The sequence below is a fragment of the Eptatretus burgeri genome, chromosome 9 (genome assembly GCF_056783735.1).
Source record: "Eptatretus burgeri isolate ZD-2024b chromosome 9, Ebu_testis_v1, whole genome shotgun sequence".
Classification (NCBI taxonomy): domain Eukaryota; kingdom Metazoa; phylum Chordata; class Myxini; order Myxiniformes; family Myxinidae; genus Eptatretus; species Eptatretus burgeri.
This window is the reverse complement of record NC_140969.1, coordinates 40,137,889-40,149,569: the sequence shown is the minus strand read 5'-3', so window position 1 is coordinate 40,149,569 and position 11,681 is coordinate 40,137,889. Positions and strand designations below refer to the sequence as shown.

At 46.0% G+C, this 11,681-nt stretch overlaps 6 non-coding genes across 6 annotated transcripts; all 6 read left to right on the top strand.

Moving 5' to 3' along the window:
* Nucleotides 1-605: 605 nt before the first annotated feature.
* TRNAQ-CUG (transfer RNA glutamine (anticodon CUG)) lies at nt 606-677 on the top strand. Its single transcript has one exon. It is a non-coding gene; the product is annotated as a tRNA-Gln (tRNA).
* Nucleotides 678-3,175: 2,498 nt separating this feature from the next.
* TRNAQ-CUG (transfer RNA glutamine (anticodon CUG)) lies at nt 3,176-3,247 on the top strand. Its single transcript has one exon. It is a non-coding gene; the product is annotated as a tRNA-Gln (tRNA).
* A 1,579-nt stretch (nt 3,248-4,826) lies between these two features.
* On the top strand, nt 4,827-4,898 carry TRNAQ-CUG (transfer RNA glutamine (anticodon CUG)). The gene has a single exon. It is a non-coding gene; the product is annotated as a tRNA-Gln (tRNA).
* A 1,819-nt stretch (nt 4,899-6,717) lies between these two features.
* Nucleotides 6,718-6,789, top strand: TRNAQ-CUG (transfer RNA glutamine (anticodon CUG)). The gene has a single exon. It is a non-coding gene; the product is annotated as a tRNA-Gln (tRNA).
* Nucleotides 6,790-9,176: 2,387 nt separating this feature from the next.
* Nucleotides 9,177-9,248, top strand: TRNAQ-CUG (transfer RNA glutamine (anticodon CUG)). The gene has a single exon. It is a non-coding gene; the product is annotated as a tRNA-Gln (tRNA).
* Nucleotides 9,249-9,759: 511 nt separating this feature from the next.
* TRNAQ-CUG (transfer RNA glutamine (anticodon CUG)) lies at nt 9,760-9,831 on the top strand. The gene has a single exon. It is a non-coding gene; the product is annotated as a tRNA-Gln (tRNA).
* Nucleotides 9,832-11,681: the final 1,850 nt, after the last annotated feature.

The following is an 11,681-nucleotide window of genomic DNA, read 5'->3' as shown; positions in this document are numbered from 1 at the left end:
ACATTGGTGGCTCCTTGGCCTGACAGTCGGCGATGGAGGTGAGAGATATTTCACTCCAACCTCCCTGAATACAACAAACATGACATTTAGATTTCTGCCACGATCATAAAACATGTGGCTCCTTCTGAGCACTACTCCTTTCAACAATCACTCACAGCTGAGTATTTCGAAAATCAAAGACCCAAACAACTGCTGCGTCTTGTGCAGCAGCTTCTCGGTGATTGCAAGACCACTTTCGACGAGTCGTTCCTTTGTGAATTGTTTTTGCAATATTTACCATCACAATCCTGCACAATACTTGCAGCGAACGTCGATCTGGCACAAGAGACCAAGAGAGAGAGTCTTCATCTTTCCTTTGCAAAAGTTCATCTCTGTCTCTTCTTCCACCTTCTCACTCTGATCGAGTCACTCGAACCATACCGCAAAGCAACAGAGCCTGCAGCTCTCCGATGGGTTTCCCTTGTGTGGCAACAGCAACTTATCAGCCTTGTTTGGCCACGGAGTTCCGGAAGTGGAGGCTCAGGGAAGAGCGAGAACGTGTCTCAAGAGACAGAACATTGTGACGGTTGAAGGAAGAATTGGCTGAGTCAGAGTAGGTGATATGTGGTTCCATGGTGTAATGGTGAGCACTCTGGACTCTGAATCCAGCAATCTGAGTTCAAATCTCAGTGGAACCTTCTTAAACTTTTTTTCATCTTTAACAAACTTGATTGAGTGCTCCGATTTCGACAGAACTCCAATATATTTGTTGCAGCAGTTTCAAATTGGGAAGAAGAAGGAGCTGCAGTTGGTGTCATTTCTCTGGAGTTTTCGAAGGTGTTTGACGAGGCCCTGCAGCTGTGTTACTTTCCTTTGGGTTCAAAACATGTGAATCAGGTTGAGCTTTGACCGAAGTCTGTTTGCTCTCAGGAGATTTGAGAGTTTTTACCCCACGGTGTCGAAGCGCCGCTCGTGTTCTCTCCTTTCTTGTGTGCGGTTCATTTGAACGTCTATTTCTCCATTATTCGTGAACAGAATTCAATGTAAATTGACAGGTATATACCAGACATATGTGCAGACATGAACGAAGCCCAAAGTGCGATTCCGGCCCTTTCGGCCGAGTGAGAGAGAGAGTGAGAGAGTGAGAGAGTGAGAGAGTGAGAGAGTGAGAGAGTGAGAGAGTGAGAGAGTGAGAGAGTGAGAGAGTGAGAGTGAGAGAGTGAGAGTGAGAGAGTGAGAGTGAGAGAGAGAGTGAGAGTGAGAGTGAGTGAGAGTGAGTGAGAGTGAGAGTGAGAGAGAGAGAGAGAGAGAGAGAGAGAGAGACAGAGAGACAGAGAGACAGAGAGACAGAGAGACAGAGAGACAGAGAGACAGTGAGACAGTGAGACAGTGAGACAGTGAGAGAGTGAGAGAGTGAGAGAGTGATACAGTGAGAGAGTGAGACAGAGTGAGACAGAGTGAGACAGAGTGAGACAGAGTGAGAGTGAGACAGAGTGAGAGTGAGAGAGTGAGAGTGAGAGAGTGAGAGAGTGAGAGAGTGAGAGTGAGAGAGTGAGAGAGTGAGAGAGTGAGAGTGAGAGAGTGAGTGAGAGTGAGTGAGAGTGAGTGAGAGTGAGAGTGAGTGAGAGTGAGAGTGAGTGAGAGTGAGTGAGAGTGAGAGAGAGAGAGAGAGAGAGAGAGAGAGAGAGAGAGAGAGTGAGAGTGAGAGAGAGAGTCTTCATCTTTCCTTTGCGACAGTCCACTCTGTCTCTTCTTTCACCTTCTCCCTCTCATTGAGTCGCTCGACTCATACCCCAAAGCAACGGAGCCTGCAGCTCTCCGATGGGTTTCCCTTGAATTGCAACAGCAGGCCATCAGCCTTGTTCGGCCAGGGAGGTCCAGAAGTGGAGGCTCGGGGAAGAGTGAGAAGGTGTCTCAAGAGACAGAACATTGTGACGGTTGAAGGAAGAATTGGCTGGCTCAGAGAGGGTGATGTGTGGTTCCATGGTGTAATGGTTAGCACTCTGGACTCTGACTCCATTGATCTGAGTTCAAATCTTGGTGGAACCTTCTTCAAGTTTTTTTCTTCTTCAACAAATTTGTTTGATGCTCCGAAGTTGACAGAACTCCAATAAATTTGTTGCAGCAGTTTCAAATTGGGAAGGAGAAGGAGCTGTCGTTGGTGTCATTGATCTGGAGTTTTCGAAGTTGTTTGAGGAGGCGCTGCTGCTGTGTTATTTTCCTTTGGTATCATCATGTGTGAATCAGGTTTCGCTTTGAGTAAAGGCTGTTTCCTGTGAGGAGATTTGAGAGTTTTTATAATTGCAATTTAACAACGACTGAAGTTGGATAACGAAAGTTACGGATGTCTTTTCATCCCCTCCAAATTGGTGACCTGCAGGTGATCAAGTTGGACAAACGCGAAATTGCAAGCACGAATCAAGATAACGATTAAGAATAACCAGTCGTCGCCTTCTCAGACGCAGAACAATCTCTCAGGTTGCAGTGGTTTCGAAAAAGCTACCGCCATTCTGTCCTCATGACCCAGAGGCGTGGTTAACACAACTCAAAGCTCAATTCAACACCCCAAACATGACTCCTGAAGTGACACGATTCAAACACATTGGTGGCTCCTTGGCACGACAGACGGCGATGGAGGTGAGAGATATTTCACTCCAACCTCCCCAAATGCAACATACATGACATTTCGGCCACGATCATAAAACATGTGGCTCCTTCTGAGCAATGCTCCTTACAACAACCACTCACAGCTGAGTATTTCGAAAATCAAAGGCTCAAACAACTACTGCGTCTTGTGCAGCAGCTTCTTGGTGATTGCAAGACCAGTTTCGACGAGTCGCTCCTTTGTGAGTTGTTTTTGCACTATTTACCATCACGATCCTGCACAATACTTGCAGCGAACGCAAATGTGGCACCAGAGACTGAGAGAGAGTGTTGATCTTTCTTTTGCCAAAGTCCAACTCTGTCTCTTCTTTCACTTTCTCCCTCTCATCGAGTCACTCGAATCATGCCCCAAAGCAACGGAGCCTGCAGCTCTCCAATTGGTTTCCCTTACATTGCAACAGCAGGCCATCAGCCTTGTTCGGCCAGGGAGGTCCAGAAGTGGAGGCTCAGGGAAGAGCGAGAATGTGTCTCAAGAGACAGAACATTGTGACGGTTGAAGGAAGAATTGGCTGAGTCAGAGTTGGTGATGTGTGGTTCCATGGTGTAATGGTTAGCACTCTGGACTCTGAATCCAGCAATCTGAGTTCAAATCTCAGTGGAACCTTCTAAAACTTTTTTCAACTTCAACAAATTTGTTTGATGCTCCGAAGTTGACACAACTGTAAATTTGTTGCAGCAGTTTCAAATTGGGACAAAGAAGGAGCAGCAGTTGGTGTCGTTTATCTGGAGTTTTGGAAGGTGTTTGAGAAGGTGCTGCAGCTGTGTTATTTTCCTTTGGATTCATAATATGTGAATCAGGTTTAGCTTCGATGGAAGTCTGTTTGCTCTCAGGAGATTTGAGAGTTTTTACCCCACGGGGTCGAAGCTCCGCTTGTGTTCTCTCCTTTCTTGTGTACGGTTCATTTGAACTTCTATTTCTCCATTATTCGTGAACAGAATTCAATGTAAATTGACAGGTATATACCAGACATATGTGCAGACATGAACCGAGCCCAAAGTGCGATTCCGGCCCTTTCGGCCGAGAAACGGCTCTTTCGGTCCATTTTCATAAAATTGTTATTAAACAATAAAATAAATGTGCTGGGCGATGCCCAATGCAAAATTAAGTCGCAAATGATGATATGAAACTCGCCTCACTCTTGTGAGGTGTTCTGGTTTCTTTTTCTGATGTGATGAAGATCTTAACAAATTTCAAAACTATCTGTCGTCTGTGCTATCGCTCACGTGAGAGTTGTACGGATGAACCCCCACGGGGTATGTCGCAATTCAAACTTGTTATCATTGCGACTCAACAACGAATGGAATTTGACGATGAATGCCATGGAAGTCTTTTCTTCCCCTCAAAATTGGTGACAACAAGGTGATTTTAAAGGATGGACAAGAAGTTGCAAACAGGAATAAAGAAAACAATGAAGAACAACCAGCCGTAGCCTTCCCAGATGATGAACAATCTTCATCGGTTGCAGTGGTTTTGACAAAGTTGCCGACATTCTGTCCGGATTACCCACAGCCGTGGATTACGCAACTCAAAGCTCAATGAGACACCCGAAACTTGACTACTGAAGTGACACAATTCAAACACATTGGTGGCTCCTTGGCCTGACAGTCGGCGATGGAGGTGAGAGATATTTCACTCCAACCTCCCTGAATACAACAAACATGACATTTAGATTTCTGCCACGATCATAAAGCATGTGGCTCCTTCTGAGCACTACTCCTTTCAACAATCACTCACAGCTGAGTATTTCGAAAATCAAAGACCCAAACAACTGCTGCGTCTTGTGCAGCAGCTTCTCGGTGATTGCAAGACCACTTTCGACGAGTCGTTCCTTTGTGAATTGTTTTTGCAATATTTACCATCACAATCCTGCACAATACTTGCAGCGAACGTCGATCTGGCACAAGAGACCGAGAGAGAGAGTCTTCATCTTTCCTTTGCAAAAGTTCATCTCTGTCTCTTCTTCCACCTTCTCACTCTGATCGAGTCACTCGAATCATACCGCAAAGCAACGGAGCCTGCAGCTCTCCAATGGGTTTCCCTTGCATTGCAAGAGCAGGCCATCAGCCTTGTTTGGCCACCGAGGTCTGGAATTCGAGACTCCGGGAAAAGCGAGAACGTGTTTCAAGACAGAACATTGTGACGGTTGAAGGAAGAATTGGCTGAGTCAGAGTGGGTGATGTGTGGTTCCATGGTGTAATGGTTAGCACTCTGGACTCTGAATCCAGCGATCTGAGTTCAAATCTCAGTGGAACCTTCTTAAACTTTTTTTTCATCTTTTACAAATTTGATTGGGTGCTCCAATGTCGACAGAACTCCAATAAATTTGTTGCAGCAGTTTTAATTTTTGAAGAAGAAGGAGCTGCAGTTGATGTCGTTTATCAAGAGTTTTTGAAGTTGTTTGACGAGGCACTGCAGCTGTGTTATTTTCCTTTGGTATCATCATGTGTGAGTCAAGTTTCTCTTTGAGTGAAGGTTGTTTCCTGGGAGGAGGTTTGAGAGTTTTTATTATTGCGATTTAACAACAACCGAAGTTGGACAACGACAGTTTCAGATATCTTTCCTTCCCCTCCAAACTGGTGACCAGGAGGTGATCAAAATGGACAGAGAAGGAGTTGCAAACACGAATCAAGTCAAACCGAACGACCAATCATCAAGCCATTCTCAGATGCTCAACAATTTTCATCGCTGGCAGCAGTTCAGTAAAAGTTGCCGCCATTCTGGCCGAATGACCCTCAGCCACGGTTGACACAACTCAAAGGTCAATTTGACAACCGAAACATCACGACTGAAATGACACGATTCAAACACATTGTTGGCTTCTTGTCACCAGAGTCTGTGATGGAGGTGAGAGATATTTTCCCCAACTTCCCGAACGCTCTGCACACGACTTTGAAGGCCGCGCTGACAAAGCTTTCAACTTCCTCTCAGCACTGCTCTTTTCAACAACTCATTAAAGCTCAGGATTTCTGAAATTGAAGACCCACATCATGACAAAATTTTATCCAGCTTATTCTTGGTGTCCGCAACACCATCTTCGACTCGTCGCTCCTTCGGGGGTTCTTCTTCAAATGTTTACGACCACCCATCTGTCCGATAATTACAACTAATACAGAGCAACGAGAGAAGAGAGAGAGAGAGAGAGAGAGAGAGAGAGAGAGAGAGAGAGAGAGAGAGAGAGAGAGAGAGAGGGAGAGAGAGGGAGAGAGAGAGAGGGAGAGAGAGAGAGAGGGGGAGAGAGAGGGAGAGAGAGAGTCAGAGGGGGAGAGAGAGGGAGAGAGAGAGTCAGAGAGAGGGAGAGAGAGAGTCAGAGAGAGAAAGAGAGAGAGAGGCAGAGTGAGAGACAGAGTGAGTGAGAGTGAGAGTGAGAGAGAGAGAGAGAGTGAGAGTGAGAGTGAGAGTGAGAGCGAGAATGAGAGAGAGTGAGTGAGAGAGAGTGAGAGAGAAAGAGTGCGTGAGAGTGAGAGAGAGAGTGACAGTGAGAGAGAGAGTGAGAGTGACAGTGAGAGAGAGAGTGAGAGAGAGAGAGAGTGAGAGAGAGAGAGAGTGAGACAGAGAGAGAGAGAGAGTGAGAGAGAGAGAGAGTGAGAGAGAGAGAGAGAGAGAGAGAGAGAGAGAGAGAGTGAGTGAGAGAGAGTGAGAGAGAAAGAGTGCGTGAGAGTGAGAGAGAGAGTGACAGTGAGAGAGAGAGAGAGAGTGACAGTGAGAGAGAGAGTGAGAGAGAGAGAGAGAGTGAGACAGAGAGAGAGAGAGAGAGAGAGAGAGAGAGAGAGAGAGAGAGAGAGAGAGAGAGAGAGAGAGAGAGAGAGAGAGTGTTCATCTTTCCTTTGCGACAGTCCACTCTGTCTCTTCTTTCACCTTCCCCCTCTCATTGATTCGCTCGACTCATACCCCAAAGCAACGGAGCCTGCAGCTCTCCGATGGGTTTCCCTTGAATTGCAACAGCAGGCCATCAGCCTTGTTAGGCCAGGGAGGTCCAGACGTGGAGGCTCGGGGAAGAGCGAGAAGGTGTCTCAAGAGACAGAACATTGTGACGGTTGAAGGAAGAATTGGCTGGCTCAGAGAGGGTGATGTGTGGTTCCATGGTGTAATGGTTAGCACTCTGGACTCTGACTCCAGTGATCTGAGTTCAAATCTTGGTGGAACCTTCTTCAAGTTTTTTTCTTCTTCAACAAATTTGTTTGATGCTCCGAAGTTGACAGAACTCCAATAAATTTGTTGCAGCAGTTTCAAATTGGGAAGGAGAAGGAGCTGTCGTTGGTGTCATTGATCTGTAGTTTTCGAAGTTGTTTGAGGAGGCGCTGCTTCTGTGTTATTTTCCTTTGGTATCATCATGTGTGAATCAGGTTTAGCTTTGAGTAAAGGCTGTTTCCTGTGAGGAGATTTGAGAGTTTTTATAATTGCAATTTAACAACGACTGAAGTTGAATAACGAAAGTTACGGATGTCTTTTCATCCCCACCAAATTGGTGACCTGCAGGTGATCAAGTTGGACGAACGCGAAGTTGCAAGCACGAATCAAGATAACGATTAAGAATAACCAGCCGTCGCCTTATCAGACGCAGAACAATCTCTCAGGTTGCAGTGGTTTCGAAAAAGCTACCGCCATTCTGTCCTCATGACCCAGAGGCGTGGTTAACACAACTCAAAGCTCAATTCAACACCCCAAACATGACTCCTGAAGTGACACGATTCAAACACATTGGTGGCTACTTGGCACGACAGACGGCGATGGAGGTGAGAGATATTTCTCTCCAACCTCCCCAAATGCAACGGACATGACATTTAGGCCATGATCATCAAGCATAAGGCTCCATCTGAGCATTGCTCCTTTCAAAAACTTCTCAGAGCTGCAGATATCGAAAATCAAAGACCCACACAACCACTGCGTGTTGTACAGCACCTTCTTGTTTACTGCAACGCCACCTTCGACCAGTCGCTCCTTTGTGCGTTGTTCTTGCAATATTTTACACCACGATCCTGCACAATACTCACAGCGAACATCGATCCAGCACCAGAGACTGAGAGAGAGAAAGAGAGTTTTCATCTTTCCTTTGCGATAGTTCATCTCTGTCTCTTCTTTTACCTTCCCACTCTGATCGAGTCACTCGAATCATACCACCAAGGAACAGAGCCTGCAGCTCTCCGATGGGGTTCCCTGACATTGCAACAGCAGGCCATCAGCCTTGTTTTAACAACGAAGTCTGGAAGTGGAGGCTCAGGAAGAGCGAGAACGTGGCTCAAGAGACAGAACCTTGTAACGGTTGAAGGAAGAATTGGCTGAGTCAGAATTGGTGATGTGTGGTTCCATGGTGTAATGGTTCGTACTCTGGACTCTGAATCCAGCAATCTGAGTTCAAATTTTAGTGGAACCTTGTGAAATTTATTTCGTCTTCAACAAATTTGTTTGAGTGCTCCGATGTCGACTGAACTCCAATAAATTTGTTGCAGAAGTTTCAAATTTGGAAGGAGAAGGAACTGTAGTTGATGTCGTTTGTCTGGAGTTTTTGAAGGTGTGTGACGAGGCACTGCAGCTGTGTTATTTTCCTTTGGTATCATCATGTGTGAGTCAGGTTTCGCTTTGAGTGAAGGCTGTTTCCTGTGAGGAGGTTTGAGAGTTTTTATTGTTGCCATTTAACAACGACTGAAGTTGGACAACGAAAGTTACGGATCTTTTCTTCCCCTCTAAATTGGTGACCATGAGGTGATCAAAATGGACGAACAAGAAGTTGCAAGCACGAATGAAGATATCGATAAAGAACAACCAGCCGTCACCTTCGCAGAGGCTGAACAATCTCCATCAGTCGCAGTGGTTTCGAAAAAGCTGCAGCCATTCTGTCCTAATTACCCACAGGCGTGGTTTACACAACTCAATGTTCAATTCAACACCCCCAAACATGTCTCCAAAAGTAACACGATGCAAACACATTGGTGGCTCCTTGGCCTGACAGTCGGCGATGGAGGTGAGAGATATTTCACTCCAACCTCCCTGAATACAACATACATGACATTTAGATTTCCACCACGATCATAAAGCATGTGGCTCCTTCTGAGCACTACTCCTTTCAACAATCACTCACAGCTGAGTGGTTCGAAAATCAAAGACCCAAACAACTGCTGCGTCTTGTGCAGCAGCTTCTCGGTGATTTAAACGCCACTTTCGACGAGTCGTTCCTTTGTAAGTTGTTTTTGCACTATTTACCATCACAATCCTGCACAATACTTGCAGTGAACATAGATCTGGCACCAGAGACCGAGAGAGAGAGAGAGAGAGTCTTCATCTTTCCTTTGCGAAAGTTCATCTCTGTCTCTTCTTCCACCTTCTCACTCTGATCGAGTCACTCGAATCATACCGCAAAGCAACGGAGCCTGCAGCTCTCCAATGGGTTTCCCTTGCATTGCAACAGCAAGTTATCAGCCTTGTTTGGCCACCGAGGTCCGGAATTCGAGACTCCGGGAAAAGCGAGAACGTGTTTCAAGACAGAACATTGTGATGGTTGAAGGAAGAATTGGCTGAGTCAGAGTGGGTGATGTGTGGTTCCATGGTGTAATGGTGAGCACTCTGGACTCTGAATCCAGCAATCTGAGTTCAAATCTCAGTGGAACCTTCTTAAACTTTTTTTCATCTTTCACAAATCTGATTGAGTGCTCCGATGTCGACAGAACTCCAATATATTTGTTGCAGCAGTTTCAAATTGGGAAGAAGAAGGAGCTGCAGTTGATGTTGTTTTTCAAGAGTTTTTGAAGGTGTTTGACGAGGCGCTCCTTTGTGCGTTGTTCTTGCAATATTTACCACCACGATCCCGAACAATAATCACAGCCAACGTCGATCTGGCACCAGAGACCGAGAGAGAGTCTTCATCTTTCCTTTGTGAAAGTTCATATCTGTCTCTTCTTCCACCTTCTCACTCTGATCGAGTCACTCGAACCATACCGCAAAGCAACAGAGCCTGCAGCTCTCCGATGGGTTTCCCTTGTGTGGCAACAGCAGGTTATCAGCCTTGTTTGGCCACGGAGTTCCGGAAGTGGAGGCTCAGGGAAGAGCGAGAACGTGTCTCAAGAGACAGAACATTGTGATGGTTGAAGGAAGAATTGGCTGAGTCAGACTGGGTGATATGTGGTTCCATGGTGTAATGGTGAGCACTCTGGACTCTGAATCCAGCAATCTGAGTTCAAATCTCAGTGGAACCTTCTTAAACTTTTTTTCATCTTTAACAAACTTGATTGAGTGCTCCGATTTCGACAGAACTCCAATATATTTGTTGCAGCAGTTTCAAATTGGGAAGAAGAAGGAGCTGCAGTTGGTGTCATTTCTCTGGAGTTTTCGAAGGTGTTTGACGAGGCCCTGCAGCTGTGTTACTTTCCTTTGGGTTCAAAACATGTGAATCAGGTTGAGCTTTGACCGAAGTCTGTTTGCTCTCAGGAGATTTGAGAGTTTTTACCCCACGGTGTCGAAGCGCCGCTCGTGTTCTCTCCTTTCTTGTGTGCGGTTCATTTGAACGTCTATTTCTCCATTATTCGTGAACAGAATTCAATGTAAATTGACAGGTATATACCAGACATATGTGCAGACATGAACGAAGCCCAAAGTGCGATTCCGGCCCTTTCGGCCGAGTGAGAGAGAGAGTGAGAGAGTGAGAGAGTGAGAGAGTGAGAGAGTGAGAGAGTGAGAGAGTGAGAGAGTGAGAGAGTGAGAGTGAGAGAGTGAGAGTGAGAGAGTGAGAGAGTGAGAGTGAGAGAGAGAGTGAGAGTGAGAGTGAGTGAGAGTGAGTGAGAGTGAGAGTGAGAGAGAGAGAGAGAGAGAGAGAGAGAGAGAGAGAGAGAGAGAGAGAGAGAGAGAGAGAGAGAGAGTTCAAGAGAGAGAGTGAGAGAGTGAGAGTGAGAGAGAGAGTGAGAGAGTGAGAGAGTGAGAGAGTGAGAGAGTGAGAGAGTGAGAGTGAGAGAGTGAGTGAGAGTGAGAGAGTGAGAGAGTGAGAGTGAGAGAGTGAGAGTGAGAGTGTGAGAGAGTGAGAGAGTGAGAGTGAGAGAGTGAGAGAGTGAGAGAGTGAGAGTGAGAGAGTGAGAGAGAGAGAGAGAGAGTGAGAGTGAGAGTGAGTGAGAGTGAGTGAGAGTGAGAGTGAGAGAGACAGAGAGAGAGAGAGAGAGAGAGAGAGAGAGAGAGAGAGAGAGAGAGTGAGAGTGAGAGAGAGAGAGTCTTCATCTTTCCTTTGCGACAGTCCACTCTGTCTCTTCTTTCACCTTCTCCCTGTCATTGAGTCGCTCGACTCATACCCCAAAGCAACGGAGCCTGCAGCTCTCCGATGGGTTTCCCTTGAATTGCAACAGCAGGCCATCAGCCTTGTTCGGCCAGGGAGGTCCAGAAGTGGAGGCTCGGGGAAGAGCGAGAAGGTGTCTCAAGAGACAGAACATTGTAACGGTTGAAGGAAGAATTGGCTGGCTCAGAGAGGGTGATGTGTGGTTCCATGGTGTAATGGTTAGCACTCTGGACTCTGACTCCATTGATCTGAGTTCAAATCTTGGTGGAACCTTCTTCAAGTTTTTTTCTTCTTCAACAAATTTGTTTGATGCTCCGAAGTTGACAGAACTCCAATAAATTTGTTGCAGCAGTTTCAAATTGGGAAGGAGAAGGAGCTGTCGTTGGTCTCATTGATCTGTAGTTTTCGAAGTTGTTTGAGGAGGCGCTGCTTCTGTGTTATTTTCCTTTGGTATCATCATGTGTGAATCAGGTTTCGCTTTGAGTAAAGGCTGTTTCCTGTGAGGAGATTTGAGAGTTTTTATAATTGCAATTTAACAACGACTGAAGTTGGATAACGAAAGTTACGGATGTCTTTTCATCCCCTCCAAATTGGTGACCTGCAGGTGATCAAGTTGGACAAACGCGAAATTGCAAGCACGAATCAAGATAACGATTAAGAATAACCAGTCGTCGCCTTCTCAGACGCAGAACAATCTCTCAGGTTGCAGTGGTTTCGAAAAAGCTACCGCCATTCTGTCCTCATGACCCAGAGGCGTGGTTTACACAACTCAAAGCTCAATTCAAC